A 23,262-nucleotide genomic window follows, 5' to 3' on the forward strand; every position below is an offset into this window, starting at 1 on the left:
AATTTTTGGGGTGTTACAACACTACCCCCTTAAGAAAAATCTCGTCCTCGAGATTTGTTAAGAGTTGATTTCAAAAAAATATCTTTCTGTTAGTTGAAACTAAAAAGTTTACTCACAGCACAAATTTTGTGTCGTCGGGGTTGGCAACTACGCCCGGGTTAAAAATGCAATCGCACACCAACATACTTATGCATGGCTACTATTAAAATAGGGGTGCACAAGTAAATAGCATTTAATAGGGTCACATAATTACAGGGCGTGGACATACTAAGACTCGGTACTACTCGAGTGACTTAATCTACTTGTTTATATCTAAGCGAGCGTGCCTTGTGGGCATCGAGGCTTCTCCACGGTTTTCACCGTCGGGATTAGCTGGAGGGGGTTGAGGGGCTGCAGGGTCGGGGTAGCGATGATGACCTTCTCGGGGATTGTTGGCCACAATCCCGTTGGAGCGTGTTCCCAAAAGGCGACGAAGCACTTCTGGGGTCATCAAGGTGCTTTGGTCAATGACTGGGGCAGACCTCAGGGACTCGATCGGTTGTCTGAACAGCACGACTGGGTTGTCGGCGTTGGGCTCATGTTCTCCTCTTGCCGGGGCTCGGCGTATCAGTTCTCCACGAGTTGCGATCAGATCAAGAGTGATTTGATCGAACAGATCCTCTAGTGCACTTACATAGCGCACCAGATGCAATAATGCAGGATCTGTCTCGTGATCTCCGTTGGCAACTTGGGGTGGCCTACCATACCCGTCACGGCTGGGGTAGTAGTAGAACGAGCGATAGTTAACTCTGGGCGACAAGTGCCGGAGTTGCACTATAGCCTCTCGAGCCGCTAGTTGGATGGCTTGTGGCTTAAAGGAAGTTGTCCTTCTGGTGAACCTGTAGGGGCGTTCTGGCGACAGACCCCTACCATAGACATGTACAGTGGCCCGGAATTGACGGCTTTCACCGCCCATGGGTCCTTGGTACACAACATATTCTGGGGGCTCTTCTAATGCAAAGGCACAGCGGGTGAGGTTTGCTAGCACGGTCACAAAAACCTTCAAGGTTGTTTGTTGTGGTCTCATTGTGCACGACGGGGCCAGGCATTATGGCTAGCTTTGGGAAAGAGGTTGTGCTGTGCTGGGTTGAGGCTAGCGTGTCCTTTTTATAGGAAAAGGGGATGGAGTCTTCGTTCGCACGCTTGTGAATGGGACAATTTAGGTGTCGGTCACTGGCGTGTGATCGACGGGCTAGGGTGATAGGTTGGGCACCGACTGCCAAAAGCTGTCGGGGTCACTGTGTGGCTATCTTGCACGGGAAGTTTGGCTGGGGCTAGGTTAAGGTCTGGTGGGATTGTTAGTCTAGGTTTTTTGACCTGGCTAAGATAGGATTAGCGAATGGTCAGCCTGGCTCTGATACCAAGTTTGTCACGACCGGTTTTCCGAGTATTAATTTCTCAGAAAATGGCATCTGTGCTCACCAGCCCCAGGATTACTGTTAGCTGATGAGGCACCAACTTGATACAGAAACTCCAAGCAAAAATACGAAATATGTAGTACACGACCATTCTGGCCTATGAGTACAACATAAGGTTGCTAGTGGTTGATGGCGGAAGCGGTTTGTGGTACATCAGCGTCTATGGGACTCCATTTCCCACAGGAACAGCTGACCAGGTTAACTCCTATCTTGCGAGGCTGCTATCACGTTGCTTAGGTTCCAGGGCAGTCATCGCAACGCTCCTCTCCATGCAAGAAATCTGGCCAAGACAATAGCCAGGGACAAGCCAGTGAGTACTTTGAATGTACTCGCAAACATTATGAACACGGGTATAATATAACAAACAATAATCATGCTCTGAAATATTCTATGATCACAACGTCCGTAATAAAATAAAATCCCTGATGCATGCACGCAGGTTATTTATATACAACATGGATATGTAATAACAGAGTAGTAATAAAATGCACCGATCGGGTGTCTGAAGTGACGCCTTGAAAGGATAGTAAATAGCGAGCATGCCTCAGTCGGGCGTCTGAGCGACACCGCATAAAGGGCTCATAAGGTAAATAGATAACAGCATGCCACAGTCGGGCATCTGAGCGACACCACATAAAGAGCTTATAAATTAAAAATTAACAAGCAGGCCACAGTCGGGCGTCTCAGCGACACCACATAAAGGGCTTATAAACAAACAATCACAGTAAATATCCAGGAGGTAGAACCGTCCCAGGGATACTCAATACTTCAAATAATATAAAGAGGTTAGTCCATAATAATAATAATAATAATAATAATAATAAGTCACACGTCATGATCCATGTTCTGGTTTAGTAGTTTCTCCTCCGAAGACCGACACTAAGACCGACAATTGACCCAACCCAGACTGTAGTCCTTACCCATGGACACGACTATTCGAATAGATTTAATCTTTGCAGAGGGTGTACTCTTTACCCACGAGTAACGGATTCCTTTAGTCCATCGGGACTAATTCCGTCTACGGTCTTTTAATTGAAAACACACCTGACAAGCACACGCCAGCTTAGCTTACCGGTGTCTGGAATCACCCACGACACCTGTCAAGCAAAACTCTAAGTGGGGAGGCTACAACCTCGAGTAGCATGGGATCAAATTTCTATCGCGCGCTCCAAGGGGTGCCCCCCTCTCGGTCCCAACCGGAAACACCCATGCCCCCGGACCAGGTGGCCTGCCTACCGGATGCAGCTGGTATCTTCCACCATGGCCTCTCTGTAAGGTGTGTGCCAATAAAGGGGTTTACAATTTACTGAACCATACCCTACCTGCGGCAGGGACAAGTGGTAGTACGAAACAAGTATGGGGGTTACTGGAAAAAGACTCGATCTATGGTCGACTCGGGAGGTTTCAGTATTCCCTACATGATTAGCATAACGAACATATTTCATCCAACAGACAGAATCACCACTCATCATACCCCATCATGCCATACCGGACACACTCGTCTCGACGAGGAACTAGGGAGAAGCTCGGGTCTACCCAAGACAGAGACTTTTCCGTTTTCCTTCCGGTAGGCACGAAAGGCATACGAGGATGATCACTATCAGAAGCATGTCCATTTCCAACAGCAAGGAAATCTCCAATATGCACTCATGGGTATGTTCGTATCACCACATAAAATAACGAGTTCTCCGTATCACGGTGGTGTTGTAACCGTATGAAATAACCCACAAGGATATTATGCCAGGGTTCAGAATGCTTGCCTTCAAGATGTATGCAGGTAGGGTGTGCCTTTGAAAGCTTTGAAATCTTCTTCTCTCCAAAAATCCTATTTTTGAAAATTATTCAAATTAACACCTAGTTTCAAAACAGTACAAAAAAGATGTCTGAATTTTTTTCAAATAAATCTTAAAATAAACTAGACTAAATTTGAGAGAGGTAGGAAAAAGAATCAACTTATTTGGAGTTTTATTTTTAAAAGATATAGCCAGTCAAAGCTTTGGTCAAACTTTGTTTTTAAAAATAAAACAGAAAAAGAAAAAAAAATGTTTCAAAAACTGAACACATCGAAGGCGTACTTTGCTTTTACGCTTCCACTTAAACCAAGTGGACCGGCGTGGGTCACTGACAGTGGGTCCCAGGGGGCCCACTGGTCAGGTTTGACCAGTCATCCCCCGCCTCCTTCCTCCTCTGGCCGCGCAGAGGCGGGGCTCCGGCAATCGTCGCCGGCGATTGGCGGCCCCTTGCGGGCTCCCGAGGGCAAGGATGGATCCACCAGCCTGGGGCGGTCCTCCGGGTGGTCGCTAGGGTGGTGGGGCGAAGGGAGTCGCTGGCGGTGAGCTCCGCGGTGGACGGCAGCTTCAGGTGAGTTTGGGGGTTCGTGCTACGACGGTTCGCGAGCGAATTTGAGGTGTTGGATGGCTCCGCGAGATCGAGGGGAACGGGATGGTGGTGCTAGATGGACGGGAGGGGCTCAGGTTGCGACTGAATGGACCGGAGAGCGGCGGCAGCTGTACTGGCCGGAGATGGGGAAGACCGCTTCCCGCTGTTGCTTGCTGGCCGTGGGTGCACTAGTGGGGCGATAGGAGGTTGCTTGAGGGTTCGTAGAGGCTCGGGGCTCCTTTTATAGCGTGAATAGGTCAGTTCGACGGCGGCTGGAGATAAGCTCGACGGCCCGCCTCGCTGTAGCTAGCAGGGCGACGTGTCGGGGCTAAGGATGGCGGCAGGAGCTAGCGACGAGCGGGCACTGCCCCATGTGCGAGCTGGCGAGCGCGGGTGGCTCGGGCGGCGTTGTCCAGAGCAGGGGCCTGATGTCGTCGGCCGCTAGTGGCCACGGCCGACCTGACGGCGGCACTATGGAGCTCCAGGGGCGGCTCTGCAGCAAGGGAGGGGGCGGCCGTGCTGGTTGCGAGAGGGGAGGGGACCAGGACAGGCACTGGGAGGCCACAATGGGACGCGGCAGCTCGGACGCACACACGTGCAAAACGCGCGCTCTGGTCACACCCAGAGCACGCACGCGACATGCTCGACAGAATGCCAGGGTGGGCTGGAGGGCTTGAACGAGGCTGGCAAATAACAGGACTAGGTTAGAGTCTGCAAGGAGGTTAATGGACATGGGGGTTAGGTCAGGGGATCAAGGTTATAATGCAAACTTAAAACCATGTCAAAACTGACCATGCACCCAAGGTGTTTGACAGAATGCCAAGGGCATCTAGGCAACTATTGGGGTGGCCAAAATCTTCAGACCAATGTCTCTCTAGGTGTAGGTGATGGTGGCAGGGTCATTTGGGCAAAACCAGAAACTTGCCAGTGCAAGTTTGGCAAAACTTCAGTTCTGGACAGAAGGTAAATGGCATAGTTTCATGGACCAAAATTACTCCCATGGGGCCACTCGTCTGGACTAAAGGGTTTTGCCGGGTGGTTGATAAGCAGGAGAAGGATCATGGGCATTAGAGCAACAAAAAAATAGAGTTGCTGTAGAAAAAACCAGATTGGACAAGAGAGCAAAAGAGGATGTTTTGCTCAAATTATTCAAAGAACATTAGTGGATTTTTGCACAAATATGAATAAATACACTCTTACTGACCTCCCCTAATTTTGGTGGCATTTTTAAAAGAATATATAAATAAGTTGTAGTGCAAAAAGTGCCACTGGATCAGACTTAAAAACTTGTGGTAGAACCCAAAATCTCCAAATGACTAAGGAATATTTTTGCACAAAAATGATTTAGGGACATCACATGTCATCCCCCAAATTTTTGGTGGAATTTTTAAATAAATTTATCAAAGCGGTTGCAGTGGCCAAAAGAGGCCCAAAGCTTATAAAAATTATTTTTAAAAGAAATAAAGCCAGGGAAAATAATCATATAAATAACTCCATTGATATAAGCAATGTTACAAGGGAGGGTATACAAGTCCAACAACATTTTTGAAAAGTTTTCTCTTGGGGCAAAACTCCATAATATCAAAGAAAAGAAAGGTTCTGAAATCAAAGATAAACCCAGAAAATAAAATTTTAAATTCCTGGCAAAATTTTAATAAACAAAACATTTTTAAATTTTTGGGGTGTTACAGCTTCTCATAGAAGAACGCCCCCCACAGCTCGATTGTGGGGAGGATGCTGATACAGCCCTCGCACGCCGTGACCAAGGCGGAGAGCAACGTCACGGCATTGGGCGTCAGGTGGTGAGGTTGGGGATGGTTGAAGTCGAGGAACGAGTGGAGGAAGTCGCTCGCCGGAAGGCCAAAGCCGCGGAGGAAATGCAAGCTGAAGACGACGCGCTCGTTCCCCCTCGGCGCCGGCGAGATCTCCGCCTCCGGTGGCACCCGTTGTCACAACCGGTTTTTCAATAAAATGCTTATTGAGAAACCGACCTTTATATAAACCAGTATAGGAAAAATCATCCTTACTGGTAGACAAATACTTGATATAGAAATCCGGTAGTATTGAATATTATACAGGGTTGAGTTGAGGTTGCTCAAAAATTTATTACAAGCACGCCAATATTATACATAAGGGCGGATATGACACAAGGGTGTGGTGGCATACTTCTAACTCATAATAAAAGTGGTGGTGGATATGTCACAGTGAAGTGGGTGACATCACTCCTGATCCTACAGCTCATCGAGCGTCAGAGTGAGGCTCAATGATTTTATTTGGGTAGCGGAAGCGTATATGATACAAGTGACCAATTCCAGGATCGCACGGGACTGACTGGGACTCCTCTAGGCGTCAGACTTGCTATCGTACTCTTCATCCATAAGATCACCTTCGTCGATATCTGGCCAAATCAACAAGCCAGGTGAGTACTTTGAATGTACTCGCAAGACAGTTCGGACATAAGATATAACAAAGGCAAGCATGATGCATCATGAGCAATTAGCAATGCACACTCAAATAATAAAACTTGCACGACATGTTAAATAAAAAGGATGTTAGGCGGTAGTCCTCCCGAAATCCCAACAAAATAACTGAAAACCGATCAGGTGTCTGAAGCGACGCCTCGAATGGTGAACAAATAAATTAACATGCCGCAGTCGGGCGTCTAAGCAACACCACATAAAGGGCTTATATTGAAAAGTAAATGACAGTGCGTGCCACAGTCGGACGTCTGAGCGACATCACGTAAAGGGCTTATATCGAAAGTAAATAACAAGAGTGCCACAGTTGGACGTCTGAGCGACATCACATAAAGGGCTTATATTGAAAGTAAAGGACAAGAGTGCCACAGTCGGACGTCTGAGCGACATCACATAAAGGGCTTATATAGAAAGTAAATAACACAAATGCCACAGTCGAACGTCTGAGCGACATCACATAAAGGGCTTATATTTCATTGTCGTATTCAAGTAGTATAGACCATTCCAAGGAAAATACCCAGTTCATACTAATAAACGGGTTAGTCCATCCACAGGAGTAATCATTCAGCCTGGTTCACCACTCATGCTTGTTCACCAAAGATTGTCACGGAGACCGACACTAAGACTGACAAGGACAAGTTGAACACCGACTTTGACCATAGATACGGTTACTTGAATGAGTTTGACTCTGCAGAGTTTGCACTATTTAACCACAGCCAACGGATTTCAGTAGTCACAGCAGACTACTTCCATTTACGGTATTTCAGAGGAAACCCATCTAACCAGTACACACCCATTCCACATCCCGATGCCAGGAATCACCCTAGGCAACGTTCAAGAAAAATTTATATCGCACGCTCTAAGGGGTGCCCCCCTCTCGGTCCCAACCGGAAACACCCATGCCCCTGACCGGATGAATGGCTTTAATCCAGGGCCATGGAACCCTCATCCCGGCCCCTCTATTTGGTGTGTACGCAGAAAGAGGTTTGCAACCTACTAAACCATATTATTTGCAGAAGACATGTGGTAGCACACAAAAAAGTATATGAATGGTAACGTGACTTGATTCACGTCAACACAGGAGTTGAACGGTTTGGCATAAGACTAGCATGCTTCGACAATACCATCTTACCACCTCTCATGTCACCACATGATCAGTTTATCTCTCATCGATTTCACATCGAGTTTCGATACTCACTTGTAGAAACTTTGCATGCAATATAACAATCACTGATCGCTGATGCTCATATAGACATGCCATGAACTAACTACTCAAGCAAACATGCAAAACACTCATCATATCAAAGGTTCAAACATGCTTGCCTGGTTCCGAGTAGTCGGAGTCTAGCTCGGTGAAGTTCGCGGTTCCGTCACCTCCTCCGGTATCTACGGTATAAAGAAAGTACGTACTAACATAAATACCGTATGTGCACAAAAAGTGTTCCAAATATTTTTCAAATAAATCTGATAAAAACTAGACAGAAAAATAAAGGTGACAAAAAAAGAATCAAGTAAAAATCACTTTCTGTTTAAAAGTTATTAAAGTTCTAGTCCAGGGACTTGTCTGTAATGAAACAGAAAGTTTCCAGGGGGCAGAACTGAAGAAGACAGAAAAATGTTTCAGATTGAAAGCGTATTTGCCCGAAGGCGTTTTCCAAAAAAAATGGTTTGAATATAAAAGAGAGGCTGACGTGGGGTCCCACTCGTCAGGTTTAAAAGTTTGAGAGAGAAATAGAGCACGCCGGCGCCCGAAGCTTGCGGTGGTTGATGGCGACGATCCACGGCGAGTTAGGAAGAGTGGATGGTACCTACGGGTTCCTTGGGTCCTTCCGCACCTGTGGGTGGTGGAGTTGGTCGTCGGCGAGCCCCACGTCGACGGCGGCCTTCACTCCGGCGGATGGCGGCTCGGGCATCGGTGGATCTCGTCGGGGAGGCCTACGAAGGTGGAATTGAGGCTCGGGTTAGAGTACTGGGTGTACCAGAGGGCTGCTGACGCGGTTTGGAAGGCGGGGATGGCCTCACCTGAGTGAATTGAGATGGAGCTCGAGGCGGATCTGGGCGGCCGGAGACGGAGGAGAAGGCCTCCTCATGATCCTCCTAGGGGTCGAGCATATCTCTGGCGAGGTGGAGGGAGTGGTGCTGGTCGAAGGCGAGCTCGGGGTGGCTATTTATAGGCGGCCCGAGGCGGTTCCTGCGAATGGGATAAGTCCGGCGGCGATTACGGTGAGGCAGTGGCCGGATGGTGGTTTAGGTGGCTGTGCATCAACATGATGGTGCACTAGTTCCATTTTAGTACTAATCTTGGCCTACCCTGGTTGAAATCCCAGGTTTCGAACGGAACGACGTACGGCGCTCGTCGGTGGCAGGGAGGATGCTATGCACTGCTCAAGCCACGGCGACGGTGCTGCCATGCACGCGGGGGAGCATATGGCCACACGGAGTCCTTGGGTGGCTTGGGCGGTGCTGGACGGCGCCAAAAGCTCAGCTGAACCTTGCCGGCTGCCATGGGTGGCTCTGCCACCGCAGAAGTTGCCGGCATCGGCGAGGCACGCCGCCACCGACACCTGAGCCCATCCAAGAGAACGTGCGGCGTTATGGATAAGGAGGAGGAGAAGTATGCAAGGCGCCAGCGCGTGCACTAGTGAGATCGACACCGAGTCTCTGAAGAAAACGACACTGATGGCCGACTGAACACTGAACTTACTGAATCTGAACAGCAACAGTGCCTGTGAGGTGTTCAATGAAATGTTTTTGGCATGTCGGAAATTTATCTGGAGCTTATCTTTGGTGAGGTGGCCTCTCAATGCACCTGGGGGCTGCTTGATTTTGGCCGGGATTTTTGGAGAGGGAAAAAATATGAATTTCACCAAAATAGTGAATCTGGTCCAAACTTGCAGTGAGTGAAACTTGAAAATTTTGAATTGTGGAAGAGTGGACCTTGATGGATCTAGGTTGGGGCTGCTAAGGACTAGTCAGAGGAGTTGGTTTGGGATCAAAACTCAAAAGGATTCAGGTACTTCCTTTTTAAACCACCTAGGTCCAAAAATAATGGCAGAAATAGTTTTAGGGTTAAAGTAAATGGAATAAAAATCCAAAATGGGTTGGACTTGCTAGGATTGGCTACTTGACTTGACCCAAAGTGGAGGGAGGTGTTTTGGAGGTAAAATTTTAACATGAGGCATGGTAAAAGAGTATGGTTGGAATAAAAGGAATAAATCCAAAACCCTAAGGTTTTCTTTTTAAAAGTAAAACTTTCAAAAATTAAATTGTGATGAGTCAACACTAATGAAAAGTCTTCAAAGCCAAACATCAAGGTTGAGGATGACCCCAGAATAAAGATTTAGACATAAGATTTTTTTTTGAGAAGGAGAGCCTTTTTAAAAGATTTTGAATAGCCTCCTTTAAATCAAACAAGGAATTTGCTGAAAACCAACTTAATTTTTTTTGGAGTGTCACTCCCGTGCCTTGATGAATGCCGCCCTGGGCATCCAGTGCGTGTCCTGGAGGAAGCTGATGTGGTCTTCTATCACCGTCGAGCCGTCCCAGTTGCCGCCCTTCTCGCGCGCCATGGCTTCGGGCGGGGCTGCGGAAGGGGCAAGAGGGCAGCGGCAGTGGTGGCAATAGCACCACGACAAGCAAGAAGCAGCAACCGCAGCAGTGGTGTGGAGAGCGAGAGGAAGAAGAAGGAGGGGGAGGGGGCGCGCGTGCCCCGTCGTCCCCCTTTCTCCCCCTAATTATGGCCTTGGGCTATGAAGCCGAGGGGACGGGGCGTGGAACGTGGTATTAACTGCGCCCACGCCCCCACAACCCCACTTTCGTCGCGCGAACTTACTGTGCCATAAAATGCCGCGGGAGTCGCAACCGTCCGCCTCGGCACAGCCGATCTGCCCACGCACTGAGGCCCGGTAGTGGCGGGCCTGGCCCACTGTCATGTCCCATCAGGAGCGTGGGGTGGAAGGCTGGCCGGGCTGTCGGGCACTGTGTGGCGCTCCTGTGACGGGCGGGGCCTGAGGAAGCTTAGCAGGCACGCCACCTATTCTCCCGCCTTGAAGTTCGAAAATTGGCCAACAAGCTCCACCTTGTCATAGCCGGCCTCGGAGGCCGGTGCGCCGCAAGGCGGACCAAAGAACTCTCCTGGAGCTCGGTGAGGGGGAAGCCGCTGAGTCTTCACGGCCCCACAACCACGACGCCTCACTGGCTTCGGGGACTACTAGCGGAGTTATGGGCCGCGGGTAGCCTCACCCGAGACCCTTGGCACATCACAACTTTGGGTCGGCTTCGTCCCATAAAGACCCGAGCAAAAGGCTCCGCCCTCCGGGGGCCGGCTGCCTTAGAGGCCGGCCACCGGAGGACGGCCCAACACCAGAAGACGGCACTGAGAACGGCCGGCTCCAGCTTGCCGGCTCCCAGAGAGGGCGGCCATCCGACGCCCTCAGAGTTTGGGGCCCCAAGAGTACAAGATAGAGTGTGGCTGCAGTAAAGCACGTCACCCTGAATCCCGGGATGAGCATGGCTACAGTGCCCTGTACAGGCAGAGATCTCCGCACGGCATGGCACTGTGCCATGTCCCCCCTGACATCACCCTGAGCAGGTGAAGTCCTGTTCAGTACGATGACCTGTCGGTACGGCCTGCCGGCAGCCGGCCCTATTGGGAAGTGACGCCGTAGAAGATGGCGGAAGCCCGATCAGTCGGACTCGGGAAGGGCCAGCCTCCAGCAGGCGGTCGTCCCTTGCCCCGAGCCAAGCGTGCAATTAAGCTAATGAGACCAGGTGTGGCTATAGTGATCCCCCACCAGGCGGCGGGATTGTAGCCACGCTGAGATGACCAAGCCCTCGTCACTAACGGCATGGCTACAGTGAGCAGCCACCAACAAGTCGACGGGACCCACCAGACGGCGGGCCCAAGTAGTCGGCGGAGAAGCCGGAGGCCGGAGACGCTGATAGCCGGGTCGAGAACCCGGACGGATTACCATTGTACCCCTGGGGGGGTAGGCCTATATAAACCCCCCAGGGCACCCATGCAAAGGGTTTTGGCCCTGATAGAACTAGCCAGTTAGTTAGGGTAGGGAAGAGCTAGCCTTGCCTTCTCCTACCTCTAGACACAACTCGAGGAGCACTTTGTATCACTAGTGCCTTAGTGACCATGCGGAGACCCCGCAGAGCAGGAGTAGGGGTATTATCTCCACAGAGAGCCCCCAACCTGGGTAAAGTTCGCCGGCGTACGTGTCTACGCCTTATCCCGCTTCCAGGCACCGGCGACGTTCTACTCGCTCCCACCATGATAAGCCATCCGTTGGCATATGTCGCACCCAACCCCCGACACTTTCCCTTGAATGTCTTGCTCCCCCTGAATCTAGCATGGGATACTCGGAGAAGATAGGGAACAGAAAAACAGAGCTCAAGGAAATAAATGAACAGAGCTAATGAAAATGAGCAGATATGAACATGTCTTTCCCCTCTAGAAGACATGTAACATCTCTCCTCTTGAGCACCAAGCATCTGGGATCCTTGAAGATTACTCTCTCCTTGAGTATTCTCTCCCCCTAGAGATATGATTGAGCTTTGATGTGATCTCTCTCTCCTCCTTTGACATCAATTTCCAAGAAGGGTCTTCTGGAACTTTGTGAAGAGAGGGTTTGGTCCTTGAGACCCAAAACAAAGTAGTAAGTAAAATGTGATGCTGGTAGAGGACAAGATTTATTGAGTGGAGCAGGTTCAAGAGAACACAGATCCAAGTGGCAAGCTGTTTTTCCTCTCGTGAAATCGGCGGCACCGAGATGTATGCTTCGGTAGCACCGAACAAGATTCGGTTGGACCAATAATAATAGGCCGGTGTGACCGAGTTCATTACAGAGAAAACACTTGTCACCTCAGCTCACTTAGACAATTAAGATCTCACAAGAATTTGCAAGGAATTAGCTGAATGATTTGCAATGAATTGGATGCAGGGAATGCAGAACAGAAATAAAAAGAGAAGAAACTTAAAAGAGATCTAGATGAAGTTTTTTTTGAAAGGGGAAACAAATATGCATGAGACAAATGCAAGAGCACAGAAAAGAACACGAGAGAACTTCATCTAGAATTGGTTGGCGACAAAGTCACCTATGTTAGAGTATATTGACTTAGGAGTCATGTGAGATAACTTGATCATAGGTCGTACTCATCAGATAAGCTCAAAATGGGGTTACCATTTTTCGTTTAAGCATCTTGATGTATTCACATCTTGTCGAGTTGCTTTGACTCATTTCTTGCAGTAAAGCTTCTCTAAGATGGAATAACCTACCTTCGGTGGTGGTGTTGATCGTGATCATGTAGTTGAACTTGTGTGGGTTGCTCAAGGTTGATGTAGCTCATCAAGAGTTGGGAGCACCACTTGGAATTTGAGTCCATCTACCTACATGGGTTAGTTTTTGCAAGGAAGAGCACTTGTGTATCCAAGATGAAAATCATGAAACTCAACATAGAATTTGTCAAAGGATATGAGTGAATGTTTTCGTGCTTCCTTGTTTTCAACCACCATTATGTAGAGACTTGGTGATGTAGGGATTGCTCAAAATGTGAGTGAGTTGCAATCTCATAGATATAGATTCATCCAAGTTCCTACAAGGGTTAGATAACATGCAAGGGGCAAATATATCCAAGACTTAAGATTATCATCATATGACAAATATCAAGGATTAGTCATAGGCTCATGTCTTGCATGTATCAAATGGAGTTCCTACTCCAAGTTTGAAGCATCAATGATGTTAAATTCACCTCTCAACCTGCAAAACACTTTCTCAGCAAGAGGTTTAGTGAAAATATCCGCTAATTGTTTTTCGGTGCAAACATGCTTAATATTAATGTCCCCTTTGGCAACATGATCTCAAATGAAATGATGACGAACTTCAATATGCTTAGTTCGAGAATGTTGCACGGGATTGTGAGCAATCTTGATAGCACTTTCATTGTCACAAAGTAATGGAGCATCTTTCACATATATCCCATAATCTTTAAGAGTTTGAGTCATCCAAAGTAATTGAGCACAACATGAACCAGCGACAATGTATTCTGCTTCGGCGGTGGATAAGGATACCGAGTTTTGTTTCTTGGAAGACCAAGAAACAAGTGATCTACCAAGGAATTGACAAGTACCCGAAGCGGACTTTCTATCAACCTTGGAACCGGCATAGTCCGAGTCGGAGTAGCCAACGAGATTGAAAGAGGCCCTCTTAGGACACCAAATGCCAAAATTTGGTGTATGAATTAAGTATCTCACTATCCTTTTCACGGCCTTAAGATGACATTCTTTAGGTGCAGCTTGATATCGTGCACACATGCACACACTTAGCATAATATCGAGACGTGAAGCACATTGGTATAACAATGAACCAATCATAGAGCGATAAACCTTTTGATAAACCGGTTCCCCATCTTTGGTCAAATCAAGATGTCCACTAGTAGGCATGGGTGTAGACGTACCTTTGCATTCTTGCATATTGAACTTCTTGAATAAGTCTTTGGTGTACTTTGTTTCAGAGACAAAACTACCTTCCTTAGTGTGCTCGATTTGCAACCCAAGAAATAATTTGAGTTCACTCATCATCGACATCTCAAACTTCTCCGACATTAGCTTTCCAAACTTCTCACTAAAATGAGTTTTTGTTGATCCAAATATAATATCATCGACATAAATTTGGCATACAAATAATTCTCCATTAACCCTTTTAGTAAACAGTGTAGAATCAAATTTTCCAATTTCAAAGCCTTTTTCAATAAGGAACTTGGTTAAGCATTTATACCAAGCTCTAGGAGCTTATTTAAGACCATAAAGAGCTTTGCGAAGTTTGTAGACATGATTAGGTTTCTTAGGGTTGATCCAGGAGGTTATTTAACATAAACTTCCTGCTCTATTTCACCATTTAGAAAAGCACTTTTGATGTCCATTTGGTACAAGGTGATATCATGGTGTTTGTCATAGGCAAGTAAGATGCGAATGGACTCAAGTCTAGCGACGGGAGAATAAGTCTCACCATAGTCCATACCTTTGACTTGTCAGTAGCCTTGGGCGATGAGATATGCTTTGTTGCGAACTACTTGTCCATCTTCATCTTGCTTGTTGCAAAACACCCATTTGGTACCGATGATGTTGTGGTTGTTGTCGGGCTTCTCAACCAATGTCCAAACTTGATTTCTCTCAAAGTTGTGTAGCTCTTCATGCATAGGATTTATCCAGTCCGAATCTTCCAATGCTTCTTCAACCTTCATAGGTTTAATGCTAGAGATGAATGAATAGTGTTCACAAAAGTTAGCTAAACGAATTTTAGAGCGAGTGATTCTCTCGGTTTGGATATCATTGTAAATTTGCTCGGCGGGATGGTCTTTAGCAATTCTTGCTTGAAATCTTGAAAGCTTTTGCTTGGGTCTTGGTTGAACATCTTCTTCATCTTGTTCTTCTTCTTGGCCTTCTTTATTGTTGGCGTTGTCGTTCTCTTGTCATGGTGGAGAAGGAGGTTGTTCACGTTCTTGGTGTACTTCCTCGTTTTCTTCATCTTGGTGTGTCCCACTTGTGGATTCTTCCGTATCAACTCTTGTTTCACCTTGTCGTGAGGTAGAAGCTTCCACTTCGACGGACGAGTTACTCTCCTTCACCTCCGTTGGATGAATCTTGCCAATAGACAAGTCTTGGATTTCTTCTGAGGGGTCTTTGTCTCCTACATCAATTGTCAATTGCTCTACTTGCGAGCCGTTAGATTCATCAAAATTCACTTCTACCGTTTCTTCAACCTTTCGGGTGAAATTGTTGTAGACACGGTATGTGTGAGAGTTTGAGCCATAACCAAGTAGGAAACCTTCATGAGACTTAGGAGCAAATTTAGAACGATGATGCTTATCAAGAATGTAGCACTTTGAGACAAATACTCGAAAGTATCCAACTTGGGGTTTGTTACCGATGAGAAGCTCGTATACCGTATTGCCGAGTAGCTTGTGAAGATACAAGCGATTTGTTGCATGACAAGCTGTCTCAACCGCTTCTGCCCAAAAGTGCTTCGGCGTCTTGTACTCATCAAGCATCGTTCATGCCATTTCGATGAGCGTCCTATTCTTCCTGTCAACAACGCCATTTTGTTGAGGTGTGTACGTAGCCGAGAACTCATGTGAAATCCCTTCTTCGTCAAGAAAGGTGTCCACGTTTGCGTTCTTCAACTTCGTTCCATTGTCGCTGCCAACCTTATTGATCTTCACCTCAAATTGATTTTTGGGCCTTTCTAGCGAAGTTTTTGAAGATCTTTTGGACCTGCGATTTGTCATCGAGAAAGAACACCCACGTAAATCTTGAAAAATCATCAACTATGACTAGACCAAAAGAATTTCCACTGAGACTCTTGTAAGCGTTGGGACCAAAGAGATCCATGTGAAGTAGCTTGAGTGGCCTCCTTGTGGTCATGATGTTCTTTACGGGATGCCTCCCTCCAACCTGTTTACCTGCTTGACAAGCACTGCAAAGTCTATCCTTATCAAATATGACATCTTTAACACCAAGGATATGATTTCCTTTAATAAGCTTGTCAAGATTTCTCATGCCAATATGACCTAATCGTCTATGCCATAACCAACCTTTAGAGGATTTAGAAATAAAGCAAGTTCTAGGTTGAGCCTTTTTAGTGACATCCACAATGTAAAGATCACCTCTACATACACCGGTAAAGACGATTTTATGATTATCTCTACGAAACACTTGGCAATCTACTTCAGTAAATAGGACATTGAAACCGAAATCAACAAGTCTAGATACTGAAAGTAAGTTGTAGCCAAGAGATTCAACAAGCATAACATTTTGAATGGAGCTATCATGTAGATGGCCACCTTACCGAAAGTGACATACTTTCGAGGGCCATCATTTTCAGCAAGCTTACGAAACATGTCTTTATCTCCAGTCATGTGATCGGTACATCCACTGTCAGGAACCCATTCCTTTCCTCCTGCCATATATCCCCGAAGATTTGCCATAAGACCAAAGTGTCTCATTGCATCATCAAGATCAAACTCACTATCATAATCCTCATCATAGTATCCATTTTCAACATCGTCATGTGGTGGATCAATTCCTAGACAGGGTGATTCGTTAGAATGAGTTTGACAATAATCTCCTTTATGAAGTCTAGTAGCTTCGGAAATAATATCGCTAATGATTCCAACATTTCCTTTGGCACGCATAAGATTTGTAAGTTCGAATAGACAATCACCAAACATAGGATCATTGGAATTCATCTTACTCAAGGCAATAGACTTATGAAGAATTTCATCTAGATTTTTCAAGGAATAATCTGGAAATCGTTCCTCAAGAAATTTCCACATAGTATAGGCACGCTCAAGAGTAGGCAAATTTCCTATCAAGTTTCTAGGCAAGCCTCTAGTGATAAGATTAATAGTTCTAAGATTCCGGATCATGTCAATTGACTCATCAAGGGTAGGATGCACAGGATCAACATGAGGTGCACAAGGGCTAGCAATGTACTTGTTCAAATGATATTGATTGAAAATCACAAGCATCTCATTTTTCCACTCATGAAAATACACTCCATCAAGTATAGGCACTTTATGACTAAGACTCCCCAAAGTAGACTCAACCATCTTCCTCCAATGGTGATTAAACCAAAGCAATGGATACCAAAGCTCTAATACAAATTGAGAGGATTGAGAAGAGGTGTCTAGAGGGGGGATGATTAGACACCAAGTACCAAAAGTTGCACTTTTTAATTTCTCTAAGTTTAAGTGGAGTTTTGGCACAAGTTTAACAATCACAATACATATCAAGCAAGCATGCAAAGAGTATATGAGACGCGGAAAGTCAAGCATGCAACTTGCAAGAATGTAAAGGGAAGGGTTTGGAGAGTTCAAACGCAATTTGGAGACACGGTGATTTTTGAGCCGTGGTTCCATATGGTGGTGCTAACGTACATCCACGTTGATGGATACTTCAACCCACGAAGGGTAAAGACTGCGCGAGTCCACGGAGGGCTCCACCCAAGAAGGGTCCACGAAGAAGCAACCTTGTCTATCCCACCATGGCCGTCGCCCACGAAGGACTTGCCTCACTAGCGGTAGATCTTCATGAAGTAGGCGATCTCCTTGCCCTTACAAACTCCTTGGTTCAACTCCACAATCTTGTCGGAGACTCCCGAGTGACACCTAGCCAATCTAGGAGACACCACTCTCCAAGAAGTAACAAATGGTGTGTTGATGATGAACTCCTTGCTCTTGTGCTTCAAATGATAGTCTCCCCAACACTCAACTCTCTCTCATAGGATATGGATTTGGTGGAAAGAAGATTTGAGTGGAAAGCAACTTGGGTAAGGCTAGAGATCAAGATGCATATGGTAGGAATGGAATATCTTGGTCTCAACACATGAGTAGGTCGTTCTCTCTCAGAAAATGTAAGTTGGAAGTGTAGGTTTGTTCTGATGGCTCCCTCTCCAAATGAAGAGGGGGGTGGAGGGGTATATATATAGCCTCCACAAAAAATCTAACCGTTACACACAATTTACCAATCTTGGTGGGACCGAATTAAGAAACTCGGTCGGACCGATTCATCAAATCTAGTGACCGTTAGGATTTTCGGTGGGACCGACTTGCAACTCGGTAGGATTGATATGGTCAGCATTAGTGCATAACGTAATCTTGGTAAGACCGATTACACAAACTCGGTGAGATCGATTTTGGTAATACGCTAACCAGAGAGTTGGTCAGGTAAACTCGGTGGGACCGGTTCGCTCATTTCGGTGAGACCAAAATGTTACGAAAGGGAAACATAGAGTTTACATTGTAATCTCGGTAGGACCGATTGCTCAAACTCGGTGGGACCGATTTTGGTAATGGACATACACAAAGAGATTGCAATCCCATCTCGGTGAGACCGAGATCCCTATCGGTAAGACCGATTTGCCTAGGGTTTGTGGCAGTGGCTATGACATCTGAACTCGGTGGCGCCGGATAGAAAGAATCGGTGGGGCCAAGTTTGACTTTTGCTTTAGGTCACTTGTGGATGTGAGAAAGTAGTTGAGGGTTTTGGAGCATATCACTAAGCACTTTGAAGCAAGAACCTCATTAAGCAACACCTCATCCCTCCTTGATAGTATTGGCTTTTCCTATAGACTCAATGTGATCTTGGATCACTAAAATACAAAATATAGAGTCTTAAGCTTGAAGCTTGAGCCAATCCTTTGTCCTTAGCATCTTGAAGGGGTTCCACATTCTTTAGTCCATGCCACTTCTTTGTTGAACTTATCGGAAATATACTAGGTGAAAGTGTTAGTCCAACAAGAGATATGTTGACATTAATTACCAAAATCACCCAGGGAGCACTTGTGCTTTCACATTCACTTCAAAGCAATAGGGTTACTAGAAGTTCTGAATTCACACATCATAGTTCAATTGTCGGTATTCCGGTTAGAAACAACACGGGGCCCAAGGAATGAACGGAGATGGCAGGAAGTATCACTTATACCAAGAATTCATAAGAGGTGGTGAAATTCTCACGACATTCTTGACATAAAAGATGGTAATACTCCAAGGTAAAGAAGAACAATTGTTGGATAGCAAGGATCTCCTGATATAACACAAAACACGAACAAGTTTGTGTTGAACGAAAGGCAATAAAGTGGTCGATGATAACACAAATCATCGAGGGCAAAGGGTGGTATTTCTCATCAAGAATTCAATAGATATCTTGGAAGAGCTCAGGATGTTGATGATGTTTCATGACACATTTGTCGCAAGATTTCATGAAGATGTAATTGATCAGCGATGACATCAGGTCAAAAGAATGATGAGGCGAAAGGTTATTGGAACCAAGGCTACGACACAAACTCGAAATCAAGCTTGTTGTTCAAGGCAAAATGATACGACAAGGAAGATCCGCGTAAGGTTATCTCATCATCGAAAATTGTGCTCCGGGGACAAGGACCAGGTAGCACAGCTAAGATTTAGCACAATAATGATATAGCCCATGAGGCTAGGAATGTCTTGAAGGATTTTCAAACTCGTAAGCAACAAAAATTACTTAGAGTTATTTAATCGGACTGCGGAATCGATTCACTTATCGATGTTCTCGGATGACAAAGAACCCAGAACCCATGAGGAGATAACAACAAAGAAAGGTAGTACTTCATCAAAAGTTAATAAGATATAGTGCAATGGCATGATATCCTCGAGATACCAATGGTAATACTCAAAGATAGATCATAATAGAGGTTGGGCAAGCGTATTCATTTGCAGAAGACAAGTGCTTTAACTTGTCCGAGAAATGGGATCAAAGAAGAACAATCATGGTCGGAACCATGGTTGCAAAGGATCAATTCACAAATACCAAATGATATTTATCAAGGAAATAGTTATTATTACAAGAAGCTTCCATGATAGGATCTACATCGTGTCCATGGGCATGGACACAAAGTTCAAGGTCGACTCCCACTTCTCTAATGCATAACCTTCCATTCATTTCTTGCATTCGACGAAGTTGTAGTGTTGAAATTTTATCTTACATAACAGTAGTCGAGTAAATAACACAAACATCAGGAGTTTCTGGGTTCACACGGATTAGAGAAGGCATAGGTTCAACCCATAGGGGCCTCTTAGGAACATATACCACAAACATCAGGAGTAAATAACACAAGCTCGAAAGCAGAGCATGTTCGACAAAGCAGAAGATACAATTTACCAAAGGCATTATCTATCCGAGAAAAGACTCACAAAGTTATTGAATATGAAGGACGTTGTCGGATAAAATCCAATAAAGGATCTAGTGGTCCACAAGGGATTTGATGTGAGCATCGGTACTCAACCAGAAGAAGAAAGAAAGCAAGGAGATCAAATTATCGAAACATCTGACTAATTCAAAGCTCAAATGCAAAGGAATTACGATCTCCAAATCAAGGGATTAGAAGCAAACGCTCCGGTTAAGAATGGATAATTTGAATAGACTTAGGGGTACAATCGACGACAATTTGATTGGGCGAGGTCCAGCTCATGTTTAAAATGACGTATGAGCTAAAAGGATGAATTCTAGGATCTGATTAAGGATTGTGAACATTCGCAACATATTGAATCAAGGGACCCAAGATGATAAAGGCAAAGGATGTCAATGAATATTGCTAGCCATTTGGAATTAACCATAGTGCAGGCAGACAAGAATTTCAAGAGCCATAGGCTGCAGAGGATTCTCAAAAGATTAGGTAGTATTTTGAAGAATTTTGTGAAGCACCTAAACAACTCGGGATGAGAGGATACTCGGTAAGTGCGAGGAATTATCCGTAGGGGTATTCATGTGGCAAAGAACTGCAAGGCATTAGGCACAAAGTATTCTGGGAACAATAGAGAGAATTTCGAGGTATCTTATAATAACAAGATCAACGGGGAATGATTGTATGAATGGCAAGTGTACGTGGTTATCCATAGAGGTTTATCGATGGATGGGAATGGCAAAAGCGATGGCACAAAGTCTCGAGAGAACATCATAGAATATCATCGGAATCTTCTGGTGCAACAGACGATCATCCGTTATAAGGTGCTCTCCGGGTGAGAGTGATCATGAAATCCTAATATTAGATTTAACAAAATTCATTTAACCCGAATAGAAGAGAGATCAGAGTCCCAGAGTATAGACGAGTAATAAAAGATCCTAATACCACCCAATGGCGACGTGGGCCCATGGGCCGCACAGACATGTTAGTAAAACAGTTTTCATCGACTAGACACAACTTCGGCCGGGGAGTTTGGAAGGGGGATTCCTATAGGCAGTCGGCTCTGATACCAACTTGTGATGCCCCGGATTCAATCATACACTAATCATACACGCAAATGTGTATGATCAAGATCAGGGACTCACGGGAAGATATCACAACATAAATATAAAAATAAAATAAGTCATACAAGCATAATAATATAAGCCAGGGGCCTTGAGGGCTCAAATACAAGTGCTCGATCATAGACGAGTCAGCGGAAGCAACAATATCTGAGTACATACATAAGTTAAACGAGTTGCCATAACATGGCTAGCACAAACAGGGATACAGATCGAAAGAGGCGCATGCCTCCTGCCTGGGATCCTCCTAAATTACTCCTGGTCATCGTTAGCGGCCTGCACGTAGTAGTAGGCACCTCCGGTGTAGTAGGAGTCGTCGTCGACGGTGGCGTCTGGCTCCTGGACTCCAACATATGGTTGTGACAACCGAGAAGAAAGGAAAGGGGGAAAAGGGGGAGCAAAGCAACCGTGAGTACTCATCCAAAGTACTCGCAAGCAAGGATCTACACTACATATGCATGGTTATCTGTGTAAAGGGGCAATATCGGTGGACTGAACTGCAGAATGCCAGAATAAGAGGGGGATAGCTAGTCCTGTTGAAGACTACGCTTCTGGCAACCTCCATCCTGCAGCATGTTGAAGATAGTAGATGGTAAGTTCACCAAGTATCATCGCATAGCATAAACCTACCCGGCGATCCTCTCCTCGTCGCCCTGTTAGAGAGCGATCACCGGGTTGTATCTGGCACTTGAAAGGGTGTGTTTTATTAAGTATCTAGTTCTAGTTGTCATAAGGTCAAGGTACAACTCCAGGTCGTCCTTTTACCGAGGGACACGACTATTCGAATAGATAAACTTCCCTGTAGGGGTGCACCATATAACCCAACACGCTCGATCCCTCTAGCCGGACACACTTTCCTGGGTCATGCCCGGCCTCGGAAGATCAACACATCGTAGCCCCACCTAGGCACAACAGAGAGGTCAACACGCCGGTCCAAATCCTATGCACGCAGGGATCTGGGCCCATTGCCCGTTGCTCATCTGCATGTTGTGAACACAGCCGGAAGAAGACCTAGCCTCCCTAATTCAAGACCAGGCGTTCCAGTTCAATCCGGCGCGCGTCGCATAGTCGCTGACGTCAAGAAGGCTTCAGCTGATACCACGACGTCGAGTGCCCATAAATGTTCCTGTGTAGTTGGTTACTGCGTATAGGCCAGTGGCCAGACTCGGATCAAATACCAAGATCTCGTTAAGCGTGTTATTTTAAAGAAACCGCGGAAGGCGACCAGGGCTAGGCCCACCTCTCACCTAGGTGGTGTCAATCTGCCCTGTCGCTCCACCACAAAGTAATAGTCGGGGGCCGTTGGGAACCCAAGCCCACCACTACCGGGATGGAGCCACCTGCCCCTCCATCCCCCACATCGGAATCATTTGCGGGTACTCTACGAGCCGACCCGACTTTAGTCACCACATGTATCATATAAATGTGTATGTAAGTATATACCCATGATCACCTCCCGGGTGATCACGACCCGATAGTATAGCATGGCAGAGGAACAAGAATGTAGGGCCACTGATGGAATACTAGCATCCTATACTAAGCATTAGGATAGCAGGTAAAGGTATCAACAATTGTGGAAACAATGACAGGCTATGCAGCAGAATAGGATTAACCAAAAGCAGTAACATGCTACACTACTCTAATGCAAGCAGTAGAGAGAAGGAATAGGCTATATCTGGTGATCAAGGGGGGGATTGCCTGGAAGCTCAGCCGAGAAGGAGGGGTCATCAACACCATAGTCGTACTGGGCTAGCAGCGACGTCGGTCTCGGTGTCTAACAAGAGAAGAGGGGGAAGAAACAATAAATATAATGCAAACATAAGCATGACGATGCATGACATGACAATGATTGGTGCTAGGTGTGCCCTAACGTGGTAGGAGGTCATACCGGCGAAGAGGGGAAAACATCCGGGAAAGTATCCCCGGTGTTTCCCGTTTTCGGACAAACGAACCGGAGTGGGAAAGTTGTGTGTTTGCTATGCTACGGATGTGTGGCGAACGAACGGGCTACGTATTTGGATTCGTCTTGTCGTTCTGAGCAACTTTCATGCACAAAGTATTTTCATCCGACCTACGGTTAATTTTATATTAATTTAGAAAGGATTTA

This window comes from Triticum aestivum, chromosome 2B, assembly GCF_018294505.1.
Source record: "Triticum aestivum cultivar Chinese Spring chromosome 2B, IWGSC CS RefSeq v2.1, whole genome shotgun sequence".
NCBI classification, from domain to species: Eukaryota; Viridiplantae; Streptophyta; class Magnoliopsida; order Poales; family Poaceae; genus Triticum; species Triticum aestivum.